This window comes from Podarcis muralis, chromosome 7 (assembly GCF_964188315.1).
Source record: "Podarcis muralis chromosome 7, rPodMur119.hap1.1, whole genome shotgun sequence".
NCBI lineage: Eukaryota > Metazoa > Chordata > Lepidosauria > Squamata > Lacertidae > Podarcis > Podarcis muralis.
Genome location: NC_135661.1, coordinates 4720455 through 4736701, shown reverse-complemented (window position 1 = coordinate 4736701; position 16247 = coordinate 4720455). Strand labels below are relative to the sequence as shown.

The following is a 16247-nucleotide window of genomic DNA, read 5'->3' as shown; positions in this document are numbered from 1 at the left end:
GCTGCAGGGAGAAGCGGTTTCCCTTGCACCAGCTCAATTGCCCAATCTCCCACTGTTCTTGAGGGCACCTTAAGAGGACGAAGGAACCAGGTTTCCATGTGTCAGATACACATGTTCCAAGCAAGGGTGGTAATAATCCCTTACCAGATGACAGAGAACCCTTTATTGCAACTCTTAGGTAGCATATGGCTGTGAGGGCTCCTGGGGCATACTGCTTGGATGGGCGATTAGTGTCTGGGGCACCAAAATGTCATGGGTCAACCTGAATAAGGGGATAGGTCTGTCCCATTCACTTTTGGATACATGCTGTCAGGCCCCTGACTCAGGGGGTGGAACCAGTTGGATCTGGCTGACTGGTAGTGGAAGCTGCAAAGATGCCTAACCCAACACGTCATTCTCAAGTGCCTGGGGATGGGGAAGCCTGAGACCCTCAAAATGCTGATGGACTCCAACTCCCATCAATCCCAGCCAGCATGGCCAGTGGTCAGGGACAATGGGAGTGGCAGTCTTCTCCTTGTCTTTGCTCCTCCACAAGCATGCTGACCTCATGGCAAGGTTCCCTCTGATAGCCAGGGTTTCCAAACTGTTGTCCACGAACCACCAGTGGCCCACAAGCTTCATTCAGGTGGTCCATGGCATGTTCATGGATGTGTGGTTTAAGATGGGAGATGGCACATCCAGCGTATTAAACATTCGTCTTGGTTATTAATTGTATTCTTGTGGCTTCTTTTATTTCTTATTTATTTATTTAATAAAAAGTATACCCTGTTTGATTGTTTTTTTAAAAGTGGTTTACAAAGAGAATAAAACAATAAAACTAGCAGCAAAAACAGCAAAAACAATATTTTAAAACATTTAAAAGAAAAAACCAGCAACTGAAACCAGTTTAAAACATACACCAACGTTCTACACGTCTGGGTAGGCAGGTACCAAAAAGAGAACAGCGAAGATGCCTGCCTGCTCTCAATAGGCAGGAAGTTCCAGAATGTTGCAGTTTATTGTATTACAGTCTGGATTCTGTAATACAATAAACTGCAACAGTTTATTGTAATACAATAAACTGCAACAGTTTATCATTGGTTACCTTCTGAGGAGGGCAACCAAAATGGTCAAAGGCCTGGAAACGATGCCTTATGAGGAACGGCTAAGGGAGCTGGGCATGTTTAGCCTGGAGAAGAGGAGGTTAAGGGGTGATATGATAGCCATGTTCAAATATATAAAAGGATGTCACATAGAGGAGGGAGAAAGGTTGTTTTCTGCTGCTCCAGAGAAGCGGACACGGAGCAATGGATCCAAACTACAAGAAAGAAGATTCCACCTAAACATTAGGAGGAACTTCCTGACAGTAAGAGCTGTTCAACAGTGGAATTTGCTGCCAAGGAGTGTGGTGGAGTCTCCGTCTTTGGAGGTCTTTAAGCAGAGGCTTGACAACCATATGTCAGGAGTGCTCTGATGGTGTTTCCTGCTTGGCAGGGGGTTGGACTCGATGGCCCTTGTGGTCTCTTCCAACGCTATGATTCTATGATTCTATGGGATTACAGCTGCTGCTGCTACAACAGGCAGAAAAATCATGAAGTGCTCTGCCAAGATCCTTGGCAATGTTCAAGTGCTCTAGGGTGGGGGAGGGGATTCTGGGAACCCCTGGCCTAGATGCCCTTCTCTCAGAGCCCAGATGTACAAGAACTAGTTGTGGTTTAATGACCCTTTGCACACACCAAAAGAAGGAACCTTATTACATTTATTCAAATATTAAACCTCTGCATCTCAGCACTGAAAATAGTTTCTGGGGTTGAGCCCTGGTTGAAATTAAAATCTGAGTGATCATAAAAAATGGAGTCTCTTTATTTCACTTTAGCACAACAGGGTTATATCTAATGCAACTGATACTCAGAATGGAGTCATTGAGACACAGCTCATTTAGTCCATTAGTTTCAATAGGTCTACAGTTAGCAAAACAGTATGTCTTATTGGCTGAAATAAATGTCTTATTGGCTGAAATAAAAAAATTCACACACACACCCTTTTCCTGTATACTAATTGCAATTTGAGATAGGACATACAGGAATATTCAAAATTGCATTTGCCCTACCTCTTGACATTTGGAAGCAAAGGCATAAGGTTAAACATTAATGGAGATTTCCCCCTCTCAGTATCACATGAAAGATGCTATATTAGCAGTAGAATATCACCATGATGTTAGTATCGCCAATTGCTGCTAGAAACCCCTGTTTTGCCACTGCGTTAAATTATTGTTCCAACAACCTTTAGGTTACAGTATTATCCTAAAGTATAAAAGTTATTGAACTTTTGATATGTAACTTCACTTATTTTCTTAAAATTGTGTTTGTTTTTAGAAATGAGAGTGTTTGTGCAGAAACCTTGCAGTTCAAATGAAAAGAATTGGGCTTGGAAGGCCGTCTTTGCCAACCTGGTGCGCTTCAGATGTTTTGGACATTCACATACCCTCCAACATTCCTCAGATGAAAATAGGGACTTTTCTCACTCCCCCAAAGGACCCTCCTTGGCCCCTCATTTTTGTCTCCCACCCCCCACAGAGCATTTCCTATCAGAAGGGCAAGTGCCACCACAACTTCACCAATGGGACGCAGCACACATGTCCTCCCCCCAGGGGTGCAGGCTTGAAGAAAATATGGGGGGGGGCAGGTAAGTCCTGCCCCATATAATCAATTACATAACACGACACACAATTTGAATGGCAATGCCCATCAACGTTGTGGGGGGCTGACTCCCTTAAATATTTTATTGGGGGAGCCGAAGGGACCCAGTGGTGTAGTGGGAGGTGCAGGGGGCATGGCCCTGGGCACAACCAGTTCCCCCCACTCAGGCGCTGGCTTCTACAGGGATCCCTGCCCCACCCCAGCGAAGGCAGGAGAGCAGCCCAGGCCCACCGTGAGTGGGCATGGAGAGAGGGAGGCGGGCAAGGGGCAACCACAGCATGGCTTGGCCTGGCACTCCTCTCTGTGGGCATCGGATGGATTTGTCTGCCAAGAGTCACATTGGCCAGCTGAGCTCCCCACTGCATGGTCAAGCAGGCTGCACAGTGTGCCCCCCCTTGACTCTGGTGGGGGGAGCGCTGCAGTGGCGGCTTACCCGCCCTGGGTGCTGGCCACCCACACTATGCCGCTAAAGGAACCTTGGCCCTTAGGGGTTGCCTCCTATGCCTTCACCGTGCTGAGAAAACCTCTCAATCCCTATTTTATTTTATTCTTTGGTAGATTTACAAAAATAAAAGCACACACTAATAAATAAATTTCAGAAAGGGTCAAGATGCACAAAGTGGACACACAAAGCATACTTTTACAAAATGTCCTCTGCCTGCACCTCAGAGCCAGCCCATTATCTGAGGCAGCAGTAGCAGCCTCTCCTTCTCCTCGCCCGTTCTCCAGCAGCTGCTAGGAGCTGCCCAAGGGAGGCGGCCAGCGGTGGCAGTCCTGGAGAGGCCACAGAGAGACCACGGAGTGCTCCCTCACAACCACCACCCCTGCTGCCGCTGCCCAGGACAAGCACCAACTCATCTTCCTCCCTGAGCTTGGTGGCAGCGGGACTGACAGGGAAAATAGGGACACCCCAGGATCAAATCAAAAGCCAGGATGGCTTTCATAATTCTGAGAATCTCCCAGGAAAAAAAGGACACTTGGAAGGTATGCAGTCGTGCTGGCTGGGGCTGCTGGGAGTTGTAAGCCAAAACATCTGGAGGGCACCTGGTTGGCAAAGGCTGGGTCAAAGCCTCTGACTAAAAGACAAGAGAGCAGCTGTTTCCCCCACCCCACATGCCTTCCCCACACTCCTTGGAGTTAACCTCCCATGTTCCCTTATATGCTTACAACCCACTGACTTGTTTTATGGCCTTCAGAATACCAAAGTGGAAAATAACACCCCAAGTGAGCTGACTCAACAGGTGTTGGGGGGTGACCGTGGAGCAAATGTCTCTCCCCCTGCCTTCCACAGAATCCAGAACTTCACTTCCGCTTCGCTTGGGCTTGGTGGCCTTTCAGCTGCTCTCATCCCCGCCCTGACCTTTGATGCTCCTGGGCTTTGCCGCAGATACTGGCTCCTCTCCCAAAGGGGCAGGTGCGGCAGAAGCCTCTGAATGCAACCTATTGTGAAGGCCTCTGGCCCGACAGCAAGCTCTGGCAGGATGCACAAATGGAATGAGCCGCAAGTTATGGAGGCGGGTTCCACAAGGCTGGCTAATGTCAGCTGGGAGAAGAGCTTCGGACAGATGGAAGCTCACCATGGCGGTTCAGTATTGTTATTTCCTAGTGAATTCTCTTCAGCTCTCATGCAGGGGTAGAAACTGACTTGGAATTACTAGGCTGCAAATCCTGTGCCCATTTACCAGGAAGTAAGCTGCATTGTAAGCTGCACTGAAATCAATCTGTCCATAATTTATTTACTTAAGACATTAATATATTAAGTCATTCACATTTCTAAGCAGTGTACAAAAATACAGACCACAGAAAATGAAACAATAAAATAAAAGGTTTGTCATAAAACTGAACACTATCTTAAAATGCCCGCTGGAAGAAGAAAGGCTCAGTCTTGCACCCCCAGCAAGAAGGGGGTCTGTCTGATCTCAGTTGGGAGAGACTTCCACCTGCTTGAGCTCACCACACGGAATGCACAAATGTGGCATCTGAATATAGACTGCATTTTTAATCAAGGCATATATTGGCTTATATTTGATCAGGTTCCTAAATTAAATGGGCTTAGATTTTCAAATGTTTCATGCCAGGCAAGAAGGCCAGCTGTTTATAGAGAAAACCTTGGCCATTCTCCTAAGACAAGGGGCCCCCCTTTGATTTATAGCAGAAAACAATTCTCAAAGTCATAAAAGCTGGAATTACAAGTTAAAGAGCAAGGTTACGGACCCAACATAATTAAGAGTTAGTAAACAGTAAAATAAAACCATGTGCCTTAAACTTGAGCCAGATCTTCTTTCTAAGGTTAAAAGGCCAAGACCAAATGGAGAAGCATCTAGCTGGCAGAAAGAGAGGCTTTTTGGGAAGTCTTTTTAAAGCATTTTTGGGAAGTCTTTTAAAACTGTTTCTTTCTTAAACTGAGAGAGTTTGAGGAAGAGCTAATGGAAACGAAGCAGCTGGCTGAAGGGGGGGGGGGATGTAAACTAAAGAACCTTCTTTAAAAACTGTTTTTTACTGAGTTCCTTCCTTTTTACTTTGAGAAGCTTTATTCTTTTAAAAGGTTACCTATGATAATGTATGAAATATATTATCTTAAATATATTGGTTTAAATGTAATTATGCAAAGGATCTAGAAAGAAAGAAATGTTAAATTCTTATTTCATAGAGTCATATTGCTGTAGGAGACCAGGGGGGCAGATGAGCCTAGCTCCCTGCCAGAAATGAGACGCCAATCGAGCACTCATGACAAATGGCTGTCAGACATTTGTTTAAAGACCTCCAAAAGGAGATATTTCATTGATGATGCATGAGAATATGAACCCAAGGTCTCTGACATCTGTTCAAGATAAAAATTTAAGATTAACCATTTGTTTTAGAAGGCAATAGGGCAAGGAGGGCAAAGAGGTGAGCTGGTAATTAAGATTCCTTGTTGAGACACATGTAAAGATATATTAATACTTGTTTGCCAATTATAAATGGAAGGAAATATAGCTCTTTGTCTCCCATAAAAGGCAATAGGAAATGAGTGTATTTTTGTGATTGGTCATACCAATCAGCCAATAGGAATTCCAACCAGGCTGGTTGGACAGATGCAGCCAGAGGAGAAGCAAAGGGGGCTGGATTAAGGAAATATAAGTGCTGGCCATAATGGCAGGAGGCCAGGCCAGAGCTTGGTAATCATATACCACTGTGCCTCACATTTATTTGTCTGACAAATAAATTATTATTTTAATTTCTCTGTTGCTGCGTTGAATATTTCATTCCAGCTAAGCGTTAACCACAAGCAGGGTGCTACATTTTATGGTGCCCTGTGACTCGGATAAGTGGTCTGCTGGAACGCAGCCCCTTCGCCTACTGAGCAGGGTACAAGACAGAGGATCACTCACTGCCTACTCAGCGCGCAATGGAAAATTTTTTTCCAGGGGAACGCAGCAGTCTCGTCTGTCTGATACCCTGCCCACCGACGGCGACGGACCGGGGGGAAACGGAACCAGCTAAGGGTAAGTGCACTAAAGGGTTTTGGCCCTCCAATTAATTGGGAGGAAGAGAAGTCCTGATCAAACTTCTGCGTCTCAGTAAAGGGGAACTGAGTACGCTAGGTGGCTGGGTACATCAGATGGTGATCTGGTGTAGGGAAAAGGGAAGATTGGGAGGTAGAGTGTGGGTGAAGTATCTTGCGCATTGCATGTGTGAGAAAGTACAATGTGTAGCTGACCTAAGTGTGGAGTGAGTGCTACTTCGTTTCCCAGTAAGGTGTGTGTGTGAGTGACTGAGTGGATACTTCACAGGGCCATACAATGGGAGTTGGGGGTTCAAAGGGGGGAAATACACCTCTTGAATGTATGTGAAATAATTTTAAGAAAGCCTTCTCAGGGGCATATGGAGTCAAAAGGACGCCAGAGCGCTTGAGAACGTTATGTGAACTAGAATGGCCAAAACAAAATACTGAATGGCCATTTCAAGGAACCTTTGATATAAATTTAGTAAGCAAACTTTGGTCTAACATCACCAAAGAAACTGGAGGGTGCCCAGAACAATTTTCATATATAGATTCCTGGCTGAGCACATTAAATAAAAATCCTCCATGGATAAGGGAATGCAAAGTCCAACGATGCAAATTATTGGCTGTAAAAGCCAAAGCTAGGAAAGGAATCTTGCCAAACAAATTCAAACCCTCCACCAGTTGTAACCCCAAGGCAAGAAAGTGGAATGAATAATGGGGGTGGAGTCATAGAACTTGATTCCTTGATAGATTATGATAAATATCTTCAGGAGGCATTGGAGTCCTATAATGAAGCCCAAGCAGAAGTGGTTATTCCACCTGTGAGTCCCAGTAGAACTCCATCTACAGTCTCTTTTAGTGGAGCAACTGATTGCCTACCCCAAACCCCTGTACATCCAAGTCCTAGAGAATTATTACAGAAGTTACAGGGAGACCTTAATCGGTCAGCAAGCAATACAGCCAGGCGTATTAAGCTGCTAAAAGAACGCCTTGGGACAAATACCATCCCCTATGATTTGAGGCCCCTAGAGCAAAGTGAAGAAAAAGGTCACGTAGTAGCCCCTCTCAGAAGAGTATTTGATGCACTTAAGGAGCCTGTGCTGGTTAATGGGCAACCTGGAACAAGGCCACCTCGAACTTCGACCCTGCAATGTATTCCATTCACAACTACAGTCTGATGAATTGGAAAACGCCCCATCTTTCGCAGAAAAACCTCAGGCTATGATGGACTTGGTGACTTCAATAGTAATACTCTCTTCACCACTGAGGAAAGGAGAGACATAATTGAAAAGGCACAGATATATTTGCGTGAGCAGGCCAGAGTGGGAAATATTTATAATATTGACCGTCATCTCCAAGACAACTTTCCCTTGGAAGATCCTAATTGGGATCCAAACAATGCAATTCACCTGGCCAGACTTACCACCTACCGCCAGACGCTTGTGCAAGGTATTTGCAGGGCATGCCAGAAGCCCACTAATGTGTCTAAAGTTTCAGGAGGGTAGATGTGTTACCCATAACACTGTTTCGTGTTCGGTGCGCACCCACAAAAAGACTTAAGTTGTCACCTTTTGAGCTCCTGTATGGGAGGCCGCCCTCCTTTGTTCAGGATATTCCAACTGACCTCAAACAAATAGGAGACCATGTGACACAGGGATAAGTGCAATCTCTCTCCCGTGTTTTTGTCTCTCTCCCGTGTTTGTTTGTTTGTTGTTGTTTTTTTCTTAACAGGTGGGCCCTCAAGCACACGCCGTGCAGCATTGCCAAGCCGATTCATCAGCTCCAGGCTGGCATAGCATATGGGTGAAAGAGTGGAAAACGTGATCCACTTGCACCTAAGTGGCGTAGACCTTACACCGTCTTGCTTTCTACTCCAACAGCGGTGAAGGTAGCTGAGGTGACCCCCTGGATTCATCACTCTCGTTTGAAGAAGTCTGAAGGCAGTTGGACGTGCAAAGGTGACCCCTCTAATCCTTTAAAATTGACTCTTTCTAAAAACCCCTGTATCTAGCCCTACCGGTAACGGGTTAGGTCACGGGCAACATTAGACGACCGGCCTGCTGCAGCCACAACTTGGAAGCTGGCTGACCTGCGCACGCCTGAAGCTTGAGGAGCGTCTGAACCAGCGACTGTGAGCGGGAAGATTCTCTTATACAATTGATTGACTGCCCCCTTGTGGAACAATTATCAGAGATATTACACATTGGGGATCCTTGGGATATATGTTTTGGTCTTGGTGGTTCCCCATTTCTGTCACTGGGGGAATTATATTGGGACTAATAGTTTTATGCTATCACAATAAGGTAATCTTTTGTGGAAGGAATGCATATGCTAGACATCAACATGATTTTATTATTAATCCTGATCTCTTGGTAAGGGGAAGGGTCCTTGAATCTGACCAAATTTGCTAAATATGGATTCAGCTATGACCACAATATGTGGGTAGGTTTAGCTGAAATGGTAGCCAATGTTGCAAATAGGACCAATTGCCTTGTTTGCTCTCTTGGGCCAGATGATTCAGAGGGAGGTATGCCCTTATTACCGATACCATTAGATGCCATTGGTATGGTAAGCGAAATGCCACACCAAACAGAAATACAGAATTCCCCCGGATGGAACTCAACTAAACCATTACAGTTACACCTGTACAAGGGGAATTCTGTGTACATAAATCATCAGATGCAGCTGATTCTACCATGATAGGCTCTTCTCATTGTCACTATACTTGGGATTATATTAAGAATAGTCATACCTGGGCACACGGTACTACCTATCGAACTCGGAATACCTTGCCCTGTGCACCTCCTTTTATTCATGCATGGAAAGTGGTATGGAACATAACTGTGACAGAGAAAGGCAATCTAACATACTGCACTGTGAACTCTCTGCCTCTTTTGATATTTCGCCTTCTGTACTCCACGTACCAAAAACCTCAGACCCGATGGTTGTGGTGGATATGTGGAGAATGGGCATACAAGAAACTCCCTTCCAAATGGAGTGGGACTTGTTTCCTGGGACGGGTATTACCACTAATGTGGATTTTGCCCACTAGTTCAGCTAAGCGAACACAAAGAAACGCTGATATTTCTCATATAGCAGGAGGAAGTACCCAAAGTTGGAGCGGTACTGATGATTGGCCACCAGAGCGCATTATAGCCTATTATGATCCTGCCTCCTGGAATCCTGGTGAGCTCATACAAGGGGCATGGGATCCTATTTATAATCTAAACAGAATAATTCGATTGCAAGCAGTAGTGGAACTTGTAACCAATGCAACGGCCCAGAGTTTGAGACTTATTGCACGACAGTTGGATGACTTGCCAAGCAGGGAGGCCTATGTGGAGTCTTGAACTTGACAGGGAATGCCTGTTGCTTTAACATTTCAGATAATGGTTTTATGTATGGTGCCATGTATCATCTCATGTTTTAGGAGTACAATTAGCAAGATGATTTCAAATGAAACTTTACCTCATATCATGGCACTATATAGAGCCTTACCTCAGGAATATGATGTAGATCAAGCTATCAAGGACGCTTTGTAGCCAGGTCCTTGAGCTTGAAAGGGGGGAATGTGGCATCTGAATATAGACTGCATTTTTAATCAAGGCATATATTGGCTTATATTTGATCAGGTTCCTAAATTAAATGGGCTTAGATTTTCAAATGTTTCATGCCAGGCAAGAAGGCCAGCTGTTTATAGAGAAAACCTTGGCCATTCTCCTAAGACAAGGGGCCCCCCTTTGATTTATAGCAGAAAACAATTCTCAAAGTCATAAAAGCTGGAATTACAAGTTAAAGAGCAAGGTTACGGACCCAACATAATTAAGAGTTAGTAAACAGTAAAATAAAACCATGTGCCTTAAACTTGAGCCAGATCTTCTTTCTAAGGTTAAAAGGCCAAGACCAAATGGAGAAGCATCTAGCTGGCAGAAAGAGAGGCTTTTTGGGAAGTCTTTTTAAAGCATTTTTGGGAAGTCTTTTAAAACTGTTTCTTTCTTAAACTGAGAGAGTTTGAGGAAGAGCTAATGGAAACGAAGCAGCTGGCTGAAGGGGGGGGGGGATGTAAACTAAAGAACCTTCTTTAAAAACTGTTTTTTACTGAGTTCCTTCCTTTTTACTTTGAGAAGCTTTATTCTTTTAAAAGGTTACCTATGATAATGTATGAAATATATTATCTTAAATATATTGGTTTAAATGTAATTATGCAAAGGATCTAGAAAGAAAGAAATGTTAAATTCTTATTTCATAGAGTCATATTGCTGTAGGAGACCAGGGGGGCAGATGAGCCTAGCTCCCTGCCAGAAATGAGACGCCAATCGAGCACTCATGACAAATGGCTGTCAGACATTTGTTTAAAGACCTCCAAAAGGAGATATTTCATTGATGATGCATGAGAATATGAACCCAAGGTCTCTGACATCTGTTCAAGATAAAAATTTAAGATTAACCATTTGTTTTAGAAGGCAATAGGGCAAGGAGGGCAAAGAGGTGAGCTGGTAATTAAGATTCCTTGTTGAGACACATGTAAAGATATATTAATACTTGTTTGCCAATTATAAATGGAAGGAAATATAGCTCTTTGTCTCCCATAAAAGGCAATAGGAAATGAGTGTATTTTTGTGATTGGTCATACCAATCAGCCAATAGGAATTCCAACCAGGCTGGTTGGACAGATGCAGCCAGAGGAGAAGCAAAGGGGGCTGGATTAAGGAAATATAAGTGCTGGCCATAATGGCAGGAGGCCAGGCCAGAGCTTGGTAATCATATACCACTGTGCCTCACATTTATTTGTCTGACAAATAAATTATTATTTTAATTTCTCTGTTGCTGCGTTGAATATTTCATTCCAGCTAAGCGTTAACCACAAGCAGGGTGCTACACAAATTCTGGGAGTTGTGAGCCGCACTCTTCACTTTGAGGGACCGCCAAAAGAGACTCTTCACAATATCTCAGTGATCGGGATAAGAAATAAGGTGGTCCTCAAGATATCCTGGACCCAAATTGTGAAGGGTCTTGTAAATTAACACAAGAACCTTGAACCCGGCCCAGTAGCAATGGGACCTGCTTCAGAGCAGAAATGCTTAGGACTCCTCTGTTAGGACTTTGCACCTGTTGAGTCTCATGCTGTTGAGAATCTTTGCCTGGAAAACGTTAGCAATGGTGTGAAATAAGAGCTGACACAAATATTTGCAGGTGTGTGAAACTTGCTGAAATTTCTAGTTTTGGTGCTCATTTCAAACTCAGCATTTTACTTCATGTTTTTTGAATGTGAAAATTAGCCTCACATTAAAGTGCTTTATACATGTTAGCATTGTTCTGGCAAGCATGAAATATAAAATGTCATAAGCTGTCAGCGGCCAAGTATGGAATACTAAGGCATGACATCTATCAATTTATACCCGGCATGGTATATTGGCCAGAGTGTCCGACAGAGGCCAGGCAAACCCAGGTTCAAAACAGTACTCAGTCAGGATGCGTCCATCACTATCTCTCAGCCAAGGGTGGTTCTGAGCATGTATGCTACCAAGAGCCAGTGGCAATGGGGGGCGGAGAGCAGGCGGGGGCAGGGCTGGTGTGTGTCCTGGGGGCGTGGCAAGCCACCTGTGGGGGCGTGGTGCCCAGCACTGGCAGGGGGCAGCCACGATGGCACCCCGCCAGGATCGCGCTGCCAGGGGCGGTGCGCTCCCCCCGCACTCCTCTTGCTCTGCCACTGCCAAGAGCTCCTGGGAGGAAGAACAGGATGCAAGCATAATTTTAAAAAGACCAAACTTGGATGGTCTCATGCCCATCAGTTTGGAAGCAAATGGGGCCATGTGCTTAAAAGAGACCATAAAACAAAGGCTGGCACTGTGAGGGCCACTGCATGCTTGCTCTATGGCTCTGGGAGTGACTGTGCTGGGGGGATGGAGATGCGGGAGGCGGGAGGGCAGGGAGACCACTAGAGCGTGGAGCTGAAAGCCACCACTTCCCCTTTTCTAAAAAAGATGCGTTAGGAAGTTGGAAGATTAACACAATGCTATATACAATCTGTGGGACGCAGGTGGCGCTGTGGGTTAAAGCCTCAGCACCTAGGACTTGCCGATCGAAAGGTCGGTGGTTCGAATCCCTGCGGCGGGGTGCGCTCCCGTTGCTCGGTCCCAGCGCCTGCCAACCTAGCAGTTCGAAAGCACCCCCGGGTGCAAGTAGATAAATAGGGACCGCTTTCTAGCGGGAAGGTAAACGGTGTTCCGTGTGCTGCCCTGGCTTGCCAGAGCAGCGATGTCACGCTGGCCACGTGACCCGGAAGTGTCTGCGGACAGCACTGGCTCCCGGCCTATAGAGTGAGATGAGCGCACAACCCTAGAGTCTGGCAAGACTGGCCCCTACGGGCAGGGGTACCTTTACCTTTTATATACAATCTGTACACAACTACTCCACTTGGGTCAGGAACAGATTGTGATGGATACAGCAGTGGGATTAGGTCATTTCCCTTGTCTCCGACCACACCCTCCCTCATATTCTACTTATCATGGTAGGGAGGAGACATGACTGCATCCACTGCATATCTGCACACATACATTAATTGATTTAAATATATGCAGGTAGAAAATTTCTATTTATTAGCCATGAGACTAGGCATTAAAGAGCCCAGAATCAGTTGGGAGACCAAGACCTGTACCCCAGACCACCTACCAACTTGAATACCACTTCAGCTAAAATGAAAAACAAGGCAGCCCACCTTCAAACCAGTGCAAATGAGAACTTTATTTTTTGTTAACTTGCTCAATGTACTCATGGAAATCAGGACAAATGCTTGTCGCCTAACTGCTGCCTAAACAAAACAAAGGCTCAGTAAAGACAGGATATAATCTAACACCCACATCATCTCTGTGCAAGGAAATGAGAGGAACACTGAATAAGACTGCCGTGGGAGAAGTCTTTGTTAATGTTGGTGGCATTTGTATCTTATTTGTAATGCAAATGGACAATCTTGAAAATATGTGACTTGCTTTCCCTCTAGTGGCTGATCTAAGTAGTTGTATAATTATTGTTATTTGCAAAATAGTGTCATGAACAGTACAGGTGGCGACCACTTTGTGTGGGGGTTTTGTTCCTGGCCCCCACGTGTGTTGGTGGAGCATGCATAAGCCCAGCCTCTTATGGCCCACCCCTGTTCTGCCCTCTTTTGGTTCCAAAAGGACCCACGTGTCTCTGTCACGCATCAACTGAACGCACACAAAATAGTCACTCCCTGTACTCAGCGTTTTATTCCATTTCCCAAGAAACTCAAGACAGAATACGAAGCTTTCCCCTGCCCATTTTATCCTCCCAACAACTCTTTGAGAAAGGCTAGACTTAGAGAGATTGTCTCCCTGGCCCAAGGTCACTCAGGACTGGTTGGGTCTTCGCTGAGTGGGGAATTGGAATCCAGCTCTTGCTTATCCTTGGCTCATACTCTTACAAAGCCTTTGCCAACCAGATGCCCTCCATGCTGGCAGGCTGGGGTTGAGGGACTGCCAGTACTGCAGACTGAAATGCTTGAGTGGGCATATCTAGGGTAAGGCCATTGTGCAAGGAAACCATAGCTGTCAACTTACAGATTTGAAAATACAGTGGTACCTCGCAAGACGAATGCCTCGCAAGACAAAAAACTCGCAAGACGAAAGGGTTTTTTGAGCTGCTTCGCAAGACGATTTTCCCTATGGGCTTGCTTCACAAGACTGAAACGTCTTGCAAGTTTGTTTCCTTTTTCTTAACACCGTGAATACAGGGAGGGAGAGGAGCTGCTTCCTTTGAAATTTAAGGGACAGCATTTAAGGGACAGCAGCGGGACATGGCGCTGGAATAAGGGACTGTCCCTTTAAATAAGGGACACTTGACAGCTATGAAGGAAACTAGTCGCAAGCTCATCTGCAAGTCACCAGCTGTTCCTTTTAGCTAAAGATGTTGGGAGTTGATTGATCCTGGGGCTTTCTGCAAGCAAAGCATTTGTTCTGTTACTTCCTCCCCATACAATGCATATCAGTGTTTAGAAATAAATTAAAAAATTGTCCAGTAGCACCTTCAAAAAGGAATTAGCTCAAGTTCAACATGGCCAAAAAAGGAACTCATCCCAGTTCATATCTGTTCCTTTAATGAGCTGGTTCAGTGCACATTCAGCTCACAGTTAAGTTCAAGGTCATTCAAATGATGCTTGGCAATAGAAAATAGCATTCAGAATGTTACAAGCTGCTCTACTGAGCGGAATGTGAATTGTTTAGTTTATCCCCCCCCCCCAAAAAAAACCATGTTCTTTAAGTTTAAAGGCCCAAAGAGTTTAAAGAGAGGGGGAAACCCCACATGTGAGATAACTGAAGATCAATTAGAAATAATTTAAAGTTCTACCCCCAAAATGAACTTAATTCATGTTCAGTTCAACAAGCAACTATGGAAACTACTATCAGGTGTAGTTAAGTATTTTTGAACTTATCCAGTGAACTTTGTTAAACCGAACTAGTTCATTCCACATGTTGAACGAGGTAGATCCATGCACAGGGGCCCAACACTAAAAATATTACTTTTGGATTACCAAGATAGGTATTACTTTTTGATTACCAAGATAGGTAAGATGTCTGGAGGCAAATCAGGGCTGACCAAGTGTTGGGGATTTTCAAATGGCATTCATCTCAGTGAAGACTATGCAGGAAAACTTCCTGCTCACAACTGAGTCCAGTGGGACAGATCCCAAAAGCTAACACCTTTAGGATATATATATATATATATATATATATATATATATATATATATATAATAATTGTCCAGTAGCACCTTAGAGACCAACTAAGTTTGTTCTTGGTATGAGCTTCCGTGTTCTCATATCAAGAACAAACTTAGTTGGTCTCTAAGGTGCTACTGGACAATTTTTTAATTTTTTTTTAAAAAAATTATATCTATTTCTACTGCATCAGACTATCTACCTGAATCTAGAACCATTATTTTTTTAATGGCAATTATTTATCCATTTTTAAATATCTATATCTCATCCTTCCACTTAAAGAAAAGTATTCAATGTGACTTGTGACATACCTTTTGATAGCACAACCATGATTAATAAAATTTATCAATATATGCAATCTCACTTTAAATTTCTGAAGTGTTGATTTGCCCTCTAGTGGACAGATGTACAACAGCACCTTATTTCAAAGGAGGAGGGAATTCTTAGGAAAATTTGTGACAGCTCAGAAGAAGGGACAGAATGACTTTTATAGAATTTAGACTATATTAAAATTAACATAGAGGGACGCAGGTTACGCTGTGGTCTAAACCACAGAGCCTAGGGCTTGCTGATCAGAAGGTTGGTGGTTCGAATCCCCGCGACGGGGTGAGCTCCCGTTGCTCGGTCCCTGCTCCTGCCCACCTAGCAGTTTGAAAGCACGTCAAAGTGCAAGTAGATAAATAGGTACCGCTCCGGCGGGAAGGTAAACGGCGTTTCCGTGAGCTGCTCTGGTTCGCCAGAAGCAGCTTAGTCATGCTGGCCACATGACCCGGAAGCTGTACATCGGCTCCCTCGGCCAATAAAGTGAGATGAGCGCTGCAACCCCAGAGTCGTCTGTGACTGGACTTAACGGTCAGGGGTCCCTTCACCTTAAAATTAACATAATAGCATTCAACAGAGAGAAATTTAAATTTATACATTTAGGCAAAAATCAGATGCATAGGGTGGTGGAGACTTGGCTTAGCAGCAGAACATGTGAAAAAGATCTCAGAATTATAGGAAATCTCAAGCTGAATATGAGTCAGCCATGAGATGCAAATGCAAAATAAGCCTAATGTGATTTTGTCTGCATTAAGAGAACCATAATTTTGAAGTCGTGGAAAATAATTCCACCTTATTCTGTCTGTTCATACTTTAGACGGGGACCTGCTTTAGGCACCATATTTTAAAAAGAATATAAAGGAATAGGTTCAAAGAGGGGCAATGAAAATGATCAGATATGTGAAAAACAAGTTCTATGATAAATGGATGGGGGAGCTAGGTATATTTAGCGTGGCATAAAGAATAATCAGAAGGTGGTGCTCTTCAGAATTGTGACTGGCATAGCTAAAAGACAAACATGTTCCAT

General features: G+C 44.3%; 1 long non-coding RNA gene across 1 annotated transcript; it reads left to right on the top strand.

Moving 5' to 3' along the window:
* Positions 1 to 4651: 4651 nt before the first annotated feature.
* LOC144328353 (uncharacterized) lies at positions 4652 to 10197 on the top strand. Its single transcript, XR_013393537.1, has 2 exons — positions 4652 to 6163; positions 8046 to 10197. It is a non-coding gene; the product is annotated as an uncharacterized LOC144328353 (long non-coding RNA).
* Positions 10198 to 16247: the final 6050 nt, after the last annotated feature.